At 42.4% G+C, this 13,473-nt stretch overlaps 1 long non-coding RNA gene across 1 annotated transcript; it reads right to left on the bottom strand.

Moving 5' to 3' along the window:
- Positions 1-6,726: 6,726 nt before the first annotated feature.
- LOC308298911 lies at positions 6,727-9,227 on the bottom strand. Its single transcript, XR_013962743.1, has 5 exons — positions 9,125-9,227; positions 8,031-8,059; positions 7,358-7,429; positions 7,144-7,207; positions 6,727-6,979 (listed from the first exon to the last, which is right to left on the bottom strand). It is a non-coding gene; the product is annotated as an uncharacterized lncRNA (long non-coding RNA).
- Between the last annotated feature and the right edge of the window lie 4,246 nt (positions 9,228-13,473).

Raw genomic sequence — 13,473 nt, forward strand, 5'->3', positions numbered from 1 at the left:
ATGGCAGGCGACAGACATACACACACGGCCAGCCACACACACGGCCAGCCAGTAACATCGTGAAACCTGATTACAGGAGTGGCGGTGAGACCACCACTCAAAAACAACATCACAATTGCTTCACAAAAAAGTAGAAAAGCAGTAATAACAATACAATAAGGCAAAGCATGGCAATAATAATAATAATACGGGTAATAATAATAATAATAAATATAGCTGCAAGCAGCGATAAAGTGGCCCAGCTATAAAAAGCAGGAAAGTAAAAAAGCAGCAAGGGAAAGCAGGAAAAGCAAGAAAAGTGGGAAAAGAAATAAAAACAAAACTTGAAGCAGTGTTCTTCCGAGAACAGATTTCCGGACGGTCAGGTAGGTTTTTTTGGCCTCCTGGTGGCTCTATAATAGAACAAAGTGAAAAGGGTGCGACGCGTTCTTGGGCCTTTCACGGCAATCGGACGCTGCATGTGGGATTTGAGGCAAAAAAATGTTCCAAAAATGTGTTTAGCAAAAGTTGACCCGCTGGTGGCGCTATAACAGGCCAATGTGAGAGAGTGGCATCTATTCCATCTATTCCTGTGTGTGCAAATTTTCACTCACATAGCAGGCTGCGTTCATGATTTGAGTAATTTTGTTCAAAAAGGAGCAATCCTGCAAACCTTGATATTCAAAGTTAGTCAATTAGATAGAATATGATATCGGACAAATCGTCATGATTACATCACTCTAGAGATACTGTGTACTGATTTGTGTGATGACTTATGCCCATTTAAAGTTTGAATTTTCAAACGCTTTGTATAGTGCCCCGTTTTCACAGAGTCAAACTTCTGGACGTTTTTTCAAAAATTACGGCAATTTTGAAATTCACGCCATGTGAAAACGGCCACTTATTTTGTGTGCCGGAAGTTTTGGCATCCGAAATGTTATGGCAAAATACCTAGTAATTTTTGCTCAAAGTGCCGGGAGACAACAAATTTCCCTGCAGTGAAAACGGCATAGGCTACCGTGATTTCTGACTTTTTTAGGACAAGCAGGTGCATGCAAGGAGCCAATATTAAAGGGATCCCTGGCTAATATGACAAATATGCCATAATAAACATTATAATTGTATAAATACAATGTAAAATTAAAAATCGGTAAAAATCTGAAAAAATGCTTCAATTTGAGTGTGCGATTCGTATTTCATCCGCGGTGCTGAGAAATGCAATCTCTCGCTAGATCAATTAATTCATGGTTCAAACTTATTTTATTCTATAGCCTACCCTATTTTTAATTAAGCTGTGTGGTTTTGATCCTCCAGTCCTGTCTGACTGGAGTCTGGGACAATGCGCTCATAATGCTGAGCCTGTGATGAAAACTGGAAGCTTCATAATAGTTAATAGTTTCTCCTCGTCGTTGTGTGATGATTAAAAGTTTTACAGAGCAGCGAGCGTCGAGTCTGGTCATATCGTTCACGGTGCCGCGTAAAAAAGAAAGAAAAAACACACAGCTACAACATGTTGCATCAGCGATCCTTTCTGAACCTTATATGTGTTGTTGCATGAAGAATAAGTCTTGTAACTTGTTAAATCCAGGACCATTTGTAGGGTTCAGGCTTCAGGGTGAGAGAGAGTAAAGAGGCTGACAACGAATTGAAGCAACGAGCAGCAAGCGGTCAGTGTGATGCCGTTGCCATGTCTGCTAATTATAAGCGACTCTGGGCTTGATTTCCGTAAAGTTGCTTGCATACATTGATAGTTGCTGGTTGCATTTTATTTGTTGTGAGCTTGTAGATCGGTAATTTTCAAGTAGCTGTTGTGGCGATGCATATAGCTTTAAAGCTTGTGTGGCCTCCTAGATAATATCACTTTTTAGGACTTATTTTTGTACACCTGATTGCTTATTTTTCTCACAAAGTCTGGAAACTGTTCTGTCATGCCGCCACAATGGTGTGAGTGATGTATTTTACGGCTTAACCAGCATTTTTGCTGCCAATGAGGGCATGTGAAAACACCCAAAAAACAAAACTCCTGGCAAGTTGCAAATCATTATGCTAATTATTTTGCAGGAAAAATTCCGGGACTGCAATGAAAAGATCCCTTAGGTTTTGTATATAAAAAATATATAAAAAAAAGTCTGGGTCTAACACTCTTCCAGCCATGTCCAACATTCAAAGCTCCCACATCTGGCTTTGTCTTTTTCTATGGATGTACGTAAACGTAATCAGAGGTGAAAAAAGTACTAACACGTCTTACTTGAGTAAAAGTATCAATACTGCAATATAGCAATACTCTCTGTTAGTGTTGAAGAAATTACGTAAGATTACGAAAGCGATACGTCATCCTAACAGTTAGGGTGCCCTCACACCAAAATACCTATGAGAGTGGAATCCGCGTTCCGCCAATGCATTTCAATGAGAGTGAAGCGGTTTCATGCCAGCAGAGGATTTCTGCAAAAAACGCTCCCTTCTCATTGAAATGCATTGGCGGAACGCGGATTCCACTCTCATAGGTATTTTGGTGTGAGGGCACCCTTACAAGTAAAAGTCCGGAATTCAAAATGTACTTGAGTAAAAGTACGAAAGTATTGGCTTCAAAATGCACTTAACCCTTAGATGCATGAGTGGGGTCAGAAATTACCCCAGGGGTTGTTATTCTTCAATATCTTATTAAGTAAAAGTGTTAATATTTTCATATTCCAGGTATTCCTCATAAAACATGTTTGTGACATGAGGCCATTTGCAATTTTATTTATTCTTTCATTAATTTTGAGAAAATGCAGTTTTTGTATCACTACCCCACTCTTCCATGAGTGGGGTCAAAATGACCCCAATTAAAATCAATGCATTTTTGCAATAAACTACTTTGCTCTCACACATAACTCTGCCATACTTTTGCCTAGCAACATGATTTAAACTTTAAAATGTTCACACGACTTGAGCCTTTTTTCCGCCAATAGGGACGAGCTGTAATTGTTGAAGCCCCGCCCCCTCTGTCTACTAAACGCATGCAGCAGCTGTCACACTTTGCTGTCACACTTTGCTCTCACACGTAACTCTGGCATACTTTTGCGTAGCAACGTGATTTCAACTTTAAAACGCTCACATGACTTGGCAGTTTTTCCGGCCAATAGGGACGAGCTGTAATTGTTGAAGCCCCCCCCCCCCCCGTCTTCCTATTAGCTGGGCTTTAAACAGCCATAACTCCAGTTCGCAGCATGGTACCGTCTCAAATCTTGGTGTCTCAAATCTTGGTGACTTAGACCACCATAGGGATGAGCTGCAATTGTTGAAGCCCCACCCTTTCTTACAAGTCTGTTGTTTCCGCCTGCCCTGACGGTCACTTCTTTCCCTTAGGGTGTCTTACTGGTAATAGTAGTAATAGTAGTAATAGTAATATTAGTTATAGTATTAGTAATAGTAGTAATAGTAATATTAGTAATATTAGTAATAGTAGTAATAGTAGTAATAGTAGTAATAGTAGTAGTAATAGTAGTAATAGTAGTAATAGTAGTAATAGTAGGAATAATAGGAATAATAGTTGCGACCATAGGTCGCAAGTTTATATGTGAGCGGTCACAGCTTGTCCGTATGTATGTATGTATTTCTGTCACGCCTGAGACTGTGGTTCTATGGGTTTGTCGCTCTGACATCATGCTCTGATGTCACTGTGATGTCAGGGGAACCATTCTAACGGAATGGGTTTGCCTCTCTGACAACACGCTCTGTTTTATGCCCATACATGGAGTTCCCTGTCATTAATATTAAGCCCATATCTAACAGGTCTTCATATGGGAATACCCATATATATGGAGACCACATTGGCCACATACCACACTAATAGAATCCATATATGGCCAAGACAGCCCATATCTGTGTGGCTGGTTCTACAGACAGGGATCTCTATGTATGGCCATAAAAGGGATTCTGTGATGTCAGAGCAGCAAACCCATTTTGTTAGAGTGGTTCCCCTGACATCACAGTGACATCAAAGCATGATGTCAGAGCAACAAACCCATAGAACCACAATGTCAGGCGTGACAGAGATACATACATACATACGGACAAGCTGTGACCCGTTCACATACTAAACTTGCGACCTACGGTTGCAACTATTATTACTATTATTACTACTATTACTATATTATTACTACTACTATTACCAGTAAGACGCACTAAGGGCGAGAAGCGACCATCAGTGCGGGCAGAAACAACAGACTTGTTACAGCTCGTCCATATTGGCCGTCTAAGTCCAGACACCAAGTTTCGAGACGGTACCATGCTGCGAACTGGAGTTATGGATGTTTAAAGCCCAGCCAATAGGAGGAAAGAGGGGGCGGGGCTTCAACAATTGCAGCTCATCTCTATGGTGGTCTAAGTCCAGACACCAAGTTTCGAGATGGTACCATGCTGCGAACTGGAGTTATGGCTGTTTAAAGCCCAGCCAATAGGAGGACAGGGGGGCGGGGCTTCAACAATTACAGCTCTTCCTTATTGGCCGGAAAAAGTGACAAGTTGTGTGAGCATTTTAAAGTTGAAATCACGTTGCTACGCAAAAGTATGCCAGAGTTAGGTGTGAGAGCAAAGTGTGACAGCAAAGTGTGACAGCTGCTGCACGGCAGAGTTATGTGTGAGAGCAAAGTAGTTTATTGCAAAAACGCATTGTTTTTAATTGGGGTAATTTTTGACCCCACTCATGGAAGAGTGTAGGTATTGGTTGGTCATGCATCCAAGGGTTAATGTACCAAAAGAAAAAGTACAAATTGTTTGAAAATAGCAGATCTACAAGTTTCTACCTAGGCTATTTTCAAATAGCCTATGTACAAAATAGGGCTAAAGTGAATTAATGTATGTTTTATAATATAATCAAAACTAAAGTTTTCTAATAAATGCAGTGAAGTAAAAGTACAATATTTGGATCCGAAAAATAATGGAGTAGAAGTAAAATGATTGCAAATCAGAAATACTTGAGTAAAGTACAAATACCTCAAAATTGGACTTAAAGGGGCACTTCACCACTTTTCAACCTATGTTCATATAATTGGTCCTCACTCAAAACTGCAGGCTTTCTATTCCTGAAAAGTTGACATTTTAAAGTGGAAGCCATTGTTCTCGCGATAATAAAAATCTAAATATTTTTTTCAAAAATATTGATAATTTTTTTTTTTTTGGAAAATGATGATGTCACAAGACGATGGATTCTGAACTTCCCACAGCTCTCCTATGAAGACAGGTTGAAAAGTGGTGAACTACTCCTTTAAGTACAGTACTTAAGTACTGTAAATGTACTTAGTTACTTTACACCACTGTAGGTAATACGTACGTATGTATGTCCACACTTGACCCATTGGCCATGCTTTGCGGGACGCTTTATGAAATGAACTTATAATTTAAAAAAAAGCACCACTCACTTCACCCATTTTTTTCTTTCATGTTCAGGTCCAGTGAGGCTGGTGGGTGGTGGTGGACGGTGCTCTGGCAGGGTGGAGATCTATCACAACAACAGATGGGGAACAGTCTGTGATGACTCCTGGGACCTGAATGATGCTGAGGTGGTTTGCAGAGAGCTTGGCTGTTGGACGGCACAGGATTCTCCTAGAGGTGCCCGTTTTGGCCCAGGGACTGGTTCAATCTGGATGGATGATGTGCGATGTTCAGGAAGTGAAAGCTCTCTCACTCAGTGCTCACACAAAGGATTTGGTGAACACAACTGTGTTCATGGTCAGGATGCTGGTGTGAACTGTACAGGTAAGAATGGATGTCATCTATCTATAAATTAGTGAAATCTACGTCTGCATGTCTGCGTGTCTGTGTGTCTGCGTGTCTGCGCTGACGTCATCCAATGAGAAAACAGGTCCAGGTCCAACACTCTTTCTTTCTTTCATCTTTCTTTCTTTCTTTCTTTCTTTCTTTCTTTCTTTCTTTCTTTCTTTCTTTCTTTTCCTGTGCCATCCAGACTATAAATAAACAACACATTCTCACCCCTTGTTCGTCAGAGGGTTGACGCGCCGTCTACCCAGCTAACAATTTTCCCGATATTTCTGACGTGAGAACGTCGTCACGCCGCCTCGCGATCGCCATTAGCGTGTCGTTCGCCAGGCGTGTTACGCTGCGCTGACGTCACGTCCTTGATCAGCGCACGCCAAGCTTTACGCCAAGCCTCCAAACGACGTCACTCCGGCGGAGCCCGGCGTGCGGCGATAGCGAGCGAATAGCGTGACACCGTCGTATAGCAACATCATTATGCCCCCCCCCCCCACCCCACCCCCCATATTGTGTACCCTCCTCCCCTCCCTTCCACCCATATTTATACAATCAGTTGAGGCACAGACATTAACTTCGTTTTCTTCTTTTTTTATTAAAATGTACACAAGCAACAAGCAATCACAATTATGTACCAGGCAGGATGATATATCAGTTGTACAGATGTGAATCTCTTATTTCGTTCTTTTTGTTTACAAGTGCTTTACAATTACTGTGCATAGTACGGTGTACTGTCTGTCATTCAATTTTATGAGTTAAGAGCAGTGGTCCTCAACCTTTTCTGGCCGTGACCCCCAAAATAATCATTTTAACTGGGGACCCCTACCCTGACAAGCACTAAGAGTTGAGACATTACATTTTGTAGAACACAGTTCTATTGTGAAAATAGCAGATCTACATGCTCACAATCTGCATGCTCACAAGCATGTAGATCGGCTATTTATTACCCTTTATTATCAACTATGGTATTCTGGGCTGTGCTGCTTTCGTCTAACGTCGGAGGTCCAACTTGGTGTCGCGTAGCCATGCCAACATCTTGGGTCCTAGGTCGAGAGGCTTTATATGGTCAGCAGTTCAGTTGCCGGCGTGGTAGGTGGCGAGACTTGAGTCTGCTTAGAGGCGCTGCTGGTGTGGTGTAGGATGTGCCAATCAGTGCTTTCCTGGCCAGGACGAGGGTGACAGCCTTCCATCTGACGCCGGCCGGGGCTGTGCTGCGTCTTGTCGTCAGTTAACTGTGTCATCGGCTCTGGAATGATAAAGAACAGATCATTTAGTGTGTATTTTAGTTATCACATTATGAGTACAAATTCTCTCCGAGCCAAAAAGGCTTATCTACAAGCTCACAACGCATCACGCTGTGACGTGTTGTGAGCTTGTAGATAGTATATTTTTGTCTTACTGTGAGCTTACCAGGGAGCTGGATGTAGGACTTCATGCAGGAAGGTCTTCAGCTAGGTGTGGGGACCGGGTCTTCCTGCAGGAGGATGTACAACAGAGAGAGTGTGTCAATAATTGAATAAATGCAACAAAAAAAAATAAGGTGCCAAAAAGAAATAGAGCAATGATAAAGGGAGGTTTAAAAAAAATGTGTCCATAACAGTCACGTACTACATAAGCATCTCACCTTGGGCTGCAGTGAAGATGGCATAGTGGTGGTCGATTTAGACTTTGGGCCAGGAGGTGAAGGCATGGAGACCTAAGATAGATAGATAGCTTTATTATCCCACAAGGGAAAACTGACAGTGCACACTGTCTGTCAGGGTCCAGTTGGTTCCATGTGTACACTCTCAGAGTTACAGACCTGTTAGGGTCCATTTGATTCCATTTGCACACTGTCAGAGTTAGGAAGAGTGTTTTCTTCTGGTGTTTCAGTCAGTGTATCAAAGGGTGCGTTCGGAAATGCGCACCGGTTCTGGTTAGGGTTAGGGTTAGGTTTAGGCATAGTTTTACTGAGGTTAGGGTTAGGGTTAGGCATAGTTTTACTGAGGTTAGGGTTAGATTTAGGCATCCACTACACTGAGCACACACCCGGTGCGCATTTCCGAACGCACCCTTTGAAACACCAGCAGAAAACAGAGTTACAGAGCAGTAAGTGTAAGGGTCCATTTGTACGCTCAGAGATACAGACATAAGGTCAATTTGGATTCATTTGTACACTGTCAGAGTTACAGACATGTAAGGGGTCCATTTGGATCCATTTGTACACAGTCAGTCTGAGTTACAGACCTCTAAGGTCCATTTGGTTCCAAGAGTTACATAAGTAAATTACAGTAAATAAAATAGTTACTAAAACCTACCATGACTTCTCCAAATGGTGGACTGTAAGCTGCAGTGAAATACAGGGAGAAAAAAAAGAAAAAAATAATGATGATGAGTAGAGTTTGGTTGTTTTTGTGGGTGACAAAAACATCACAGTAGTATATCACACATCGTTATCACTACAATAAAAGCATTACAGTAGGTGCAGTCAGGAACAGAGATAAAAAAGCTAAGAAAAAAAAAACATTTTAAAGACGAAATTAAGAAAATAGCCTTTTCTTTCTGCTGACAAGTCTAGAAAGTTGAAACTGGTGTTGCTGATGTACACACACACACACACACACACACACACACACAAACACACACACACACACACACACACACACACACACACACACACATGTTTGTATGCATGCATTACGGGGACCAACCGCGGACGTACGCACACACGCATGTATGCATGCATTACGGGGACCAACCGGGGACCAAGTCCTTGAAAGAAAGTCCACCATATGGGCTGACTTGAAGCCAACATCATTGTATGCAAATATCTGACCTGTGATTGGCTAGTAGTGTGTGAATCTCTCATTCTCCCATTCTCTCACACACTCAACGGCGCATGCTGACACTCACACACAAACTGCAGTACCAACTATCGTCTGATGGGGGCTGTCCTCACTGTGTTAACACACCTGTCATATGACATGAAAACGTGAATTGAGGGACTTGCTTAAAAAAACAAAAAGACACTTCAGCAACCTGTCCCCTATCTTCCTGAATGATAACATTATGGGGACCTACGATTTTGTCCCCACTGTGTCAGACGTCCCCAGCATGTGAGTGTGTGAACATGCGTATGGTCCCCATAAGTATAGCTAGACAAACGCACACACACACACACACACACACACACACACACACACACACACAAACAAATAAAATATATATATACATCACAGATCTGCCTACCAAGCTGGTACATAACATTGTTAACCATTACTTGCTACCAAGCTAGCTAACAAGAAATGCAGAAGACAAAGAACGCGGTCTTTTGATAATACGGGGACAATTATCCTAAACAGTACACACGGCAGACATCTCCGCAGATGCAAAAAGCCAAAAACACACTCACCTTTCAAAATGAATTTCCAGGAGAAGGATTTAGTATGTTTATATCAGCATTTTAGCTGATCCGTTGTTGTCTAAGCCGACGGAGTAGAGACGCAGACCGGAAGAGACGACGCGACAACAACAGGTCTGCTTCCTCTCCTTTTTCCTGCCTGTGGAATCCATCGAGTTTATTACCCATTACCGCCACCTACTGTGTATATATTATATATACTAGAATTTCGGGCCCCCTTCGGGGGCCCTCAAATCTAGAGCTCGGGCCCCCTCCGGAGGCCCTCACGGTATACCAGCAATCAAATGGATTTGTAATGGGCAAATATGGGTAGTTCTTTTTTTGAGAGAAAATATTTTTTTGAGGAAAAAAATTTTTTTTAGAGAAAAAATTGTGTTTTGAGAAAAAAATAGTTTTTTGAAAAAAAAAAAAGTTTTGGCCTAATTGTGTTATTATTATTACTATAATAGGCCTGCCAATGTTTTATTTTCATTATTTCAATGTTTTCATTTTAGCAACACACACACACACACACACACACACCCCTACACACACGCACACACACACACACACACACACACACACACACACACACACACACACACACACACACACACAGACAGACAGTATGTTGCTGTGAAGAGGTGAGTGGGCCGAACTCTAGAGGTGAGTGGCCCGAAGGGCCGCCAACTTCTTGTAAGATACAGGCTCTCGGCTAGCTAGGCTCTTGCTGCTGCGCGCCCGTCACTGCTGAAGCAAACTGTAACCTGATACTTTGGTGACGAAAATTGCGTAGGAGACACTCTGGGGAAAGATTTGCATAGCAAACCCACACATTACTTTTCTACAAAGTGTACATCGTGCGAATACAATAGCTTCAGGAGAAGCTGCTAGGAACATTGGGGTAAAAATGCACGATTTTTGTGCAAAAGGTGGAGTCTTGGGTGGCGTAGCGTGAGGACGTGAGGAGGTCGTTACACTATAGCTATACGCCACTCAAAATCGCACGCTAAGGAATTCTAGATAGCGGGATTGATCGGTGTGAGGAGAGCTGAGCGTCGGCGTTTCCCGCTCGGCGTGGACCCGCTCTTAAAATACCAGCGTCACATGGGCTAAAACAGTGATCGTCACGTGACCGTTTCAATATTCCGGTGGTTTAGTTAGGCATTTCCATTCAATGCATTTTTATAACATTTAAAGCCTTAGCTTTATAAAATGTTTAATTGTAGCTCCCTTCAATTAATTGCTAAGATTTTGTAATGTTCAATGCATTTCTTTCATGTATTTATTTATTTATTTAATCTTTCATGTATTTATTTTGAGCCAACCGAAATGACAATAATGTAATTTGGGCCAGTGTGTTTATTCATTGTTATTTATAAAAATAAATTATAATTTGTTATGATTTCACAGGAAGTTCAGTCGGCGGAAGTTGCGTGCGTCGTTCACCAATGAAAACAAAAACACCCCAACGGGAGAGTATTTTTTGCAGGTCTTTCAGTCCGAGTGTATACAAACAGCATCTTGTTAAGACGGCCAATCACAAGCTCCGGCTGCCTTAACCCAGTTGCTTTTTTGATACACTCGGACTGAACCACCTGCGGTTTCCTATCTGCTCGTGGATTACTTGTTTCACAAGAGCAAAGAAGCATCGCTGTCGTGGATATCTGCATATAGCGAGTCCATTCAGGTAAGAGACAATAGGCATCATCTAGAATGACTCAATGGGGGTTTATTGTTAAAATGTTAGGCTGTTCTACAGTAGGTCTGTAATGTTTTTCTTTACCTAGCAACACATGCTAACTCTCATGCTAACTGAAAGCTATTAAAGCTAACAACAACACCCCCCTCAGCCAGGGACCCCTTCTTAGCTGATAGAGAGTTGAAGCAGGGACCCCTTAGCTGAGAGAGAGATGAAGCAGGGACCCCTTAGCTGAGAGAGAGATGAAGCAGGGACCCCTTAGCTGAGAGAGAGATGAAGCAGGGACCCCTTAGCTGAGAGAGAGTTGAAGCAGGGACCCCTTAGCTGAGAGAGAGATGAAGCAGGGACCCCTTCGAGAGACAGAGAGAGAGAGAGAGAGAGAGAGAGAGAGAGAGAGAGAGAGAGAGATGAAGCAGGTACCCCTTAGCTGAGAGAGATGAAGCAGGGACCCCTTAGCTGAGAGAGATAAAGCAGGGACCCCTTAGCTGAGAGAGATGAAGCAGGGACCCCTTAGCTGAGAGAGAGATGAAGCAGGGACCCCTTAGCTGAGAGAGATGAAGCAGGGACCCCTTAGCTGAGAGAGAGATGAAGCAGGGACCCCTTAGCTGAGAGAGAGAGAGAGAGAGAGAGAGAGAGAGAGAGATGAAGCAGGTACCCCTTAGCTGAGAGAGATGAAGCAGGGACCTCTTAGCTGAGAGAGATGAAGCAGGGACCCCGTAGCTGAGAAAGTTTGAGAACACTGTTCTTTACTTCAACAGTGGGTCCGGGACCCCTAGGGGGTCCTCGGAGTTACTACTGGGGGTCTTCCAAATCTTTGAGTGATAGAAACTTTTTTTTACTCCTTTTTTATATTAACTACTTGAACCCTAGTGTCCATATTCTGAGAACTGTAGCCCAAAATAGCAGATCTACAAGCTCACAACGCCTCAATCGGCTGTTTTTGGCAAAGAGCTTTGGTGTAGAGGGGAAAAGGAGCAGACCAAGTACAGAGTGAAAGGTCAAGTTTATTAAGTATTGACAGTTCAAGTGATTAAATATCTGAAAACACAAATTGACATATACATATGGAGATCCATCTACTACTGTATATAGTACATGCCTTTTATGCCCATACATCCTGTTAGATATGGGCTTAATATCGATGCCATCAGGGATCTCCAAGTGATTTATATCAATAACAACAGGGATCTTCATATATGGGCATAAAATCTACAAGCTCGCTACAAAATAGCAGATGTACAAGCTCTGAGCTTGTACATCTGCTATTTTTCAATAGCTAAACTATAAAATAATTAAGGCCCCTCCACCTTGGGCCCTAGTAACTCAGTCCCACCTTTCCCCCCCTTGTGACGCCCCTGCCTGTGATGCCACAGTGATGTGAAAAGGGAACCAACCCATAGACTCTAAAACTGTGTACACACACGTCTATACAGAGACAAGCTGTGGCATTTCTCATGGTCAATTGCGACCGAAATTCAGAATGAATTTATACTAGTCTGAATCTTCACACACGTTCTGTTTTTCTCCACAGCTGAATACCTGCCAGGAAGGTCAACACTGCGACAACAGGACCATATCCGCCCGGCTGCCTGAAGCCCACCCTCGTGTTCCAGGAATTGCTACGGCCGAGCCCTCCGACGCGACCATGTCCTGCATATTACGCTTGGATTAACAGAATTTGGTGTTGATTTGTGGACAACATGGAGTATTTATCTGCTACTACGGACAATGAAAGAAAATGGACAGAACGTGCTCACCAAATGTCTACCACTCTCAAGCCTCAAAGTTCCTTAAGGATAGTACTTTGCATTCACTTATTCCTTCCCACAATATGAGAGTCCTATGGGCAGCTTGAAACGTGGGCGGGAGTACTTGCCTTGACAGACAGACTCCTCTTACCCAGTGGTTCTCAACTATGTGGGTCGGGACCTCCAGGGGGGTCCCCAAATTATTTTGAGGGGTCCTCAGATGATTGACTTGATGTGCAACATTGTTTTCTCACCCACCGGTAAAAAAGAAATAATAATAAGTGTATAGAGGTATATGAACATTTCTAAAGTGACAATTTAAGGAATTTTAATACCTCTAAAATGACAAATTAAACATTGGCCAAACTGTCAAATATTAGAGTCAGAAATTGTGAAAATAGCCGATCTATAGCCGCAAATTGCAACACTAGATTTTATTTTAATCGGATGAATCTAGGGTTGCAATACCTCCCATAGGCAGCCAATGCATCAAAACAGTTTTTTTGCTATCTGATTGTAATAAACAACTTCAAATTCAGCTATATTGGGGCTCTATGGAAAGCTCAGAGTGTCCTCTTTCTATCTGCAAAGTGTTTGTTTCATAAAAATCTGCCGTAGACATTTTAGGAGCTACTTCAAGAAATTGGAGCAGACATGGTTTATTTTCTACGTGTTGAACTTTGGAAGCGCTCGTCTTCTATTACGCAGCGTCCCGCTGCCTCCTGCATTAGGTGACATTTAGAACCAGGTGGTACACATGACTGCTGAGTGACAAGCGCTTCCAAACTCCAGCACTTGGAAAAAATAATCACCTGAAGCCAATATCTTGACAGAAAGTAGCTCATAACGTTATTCTACGGTGGAGTTTTATGAAAGAAACTCTTTGCAGATAGAACGAGGATACTCCAAGC

Source organism: Nannobrachium achirus (genome assembly GCF_963921795.1).
Source record: "Nannobrachium achirus genome assembly, chromosome: 15".
Taxonomy (NCBI): domain Eukaryota; kingdom Metazoa; phylum Chordata; class Actinopteri; order Myctophiformes; family Myctophidae; genus Nannobrachium; species Nannobrachium achirus.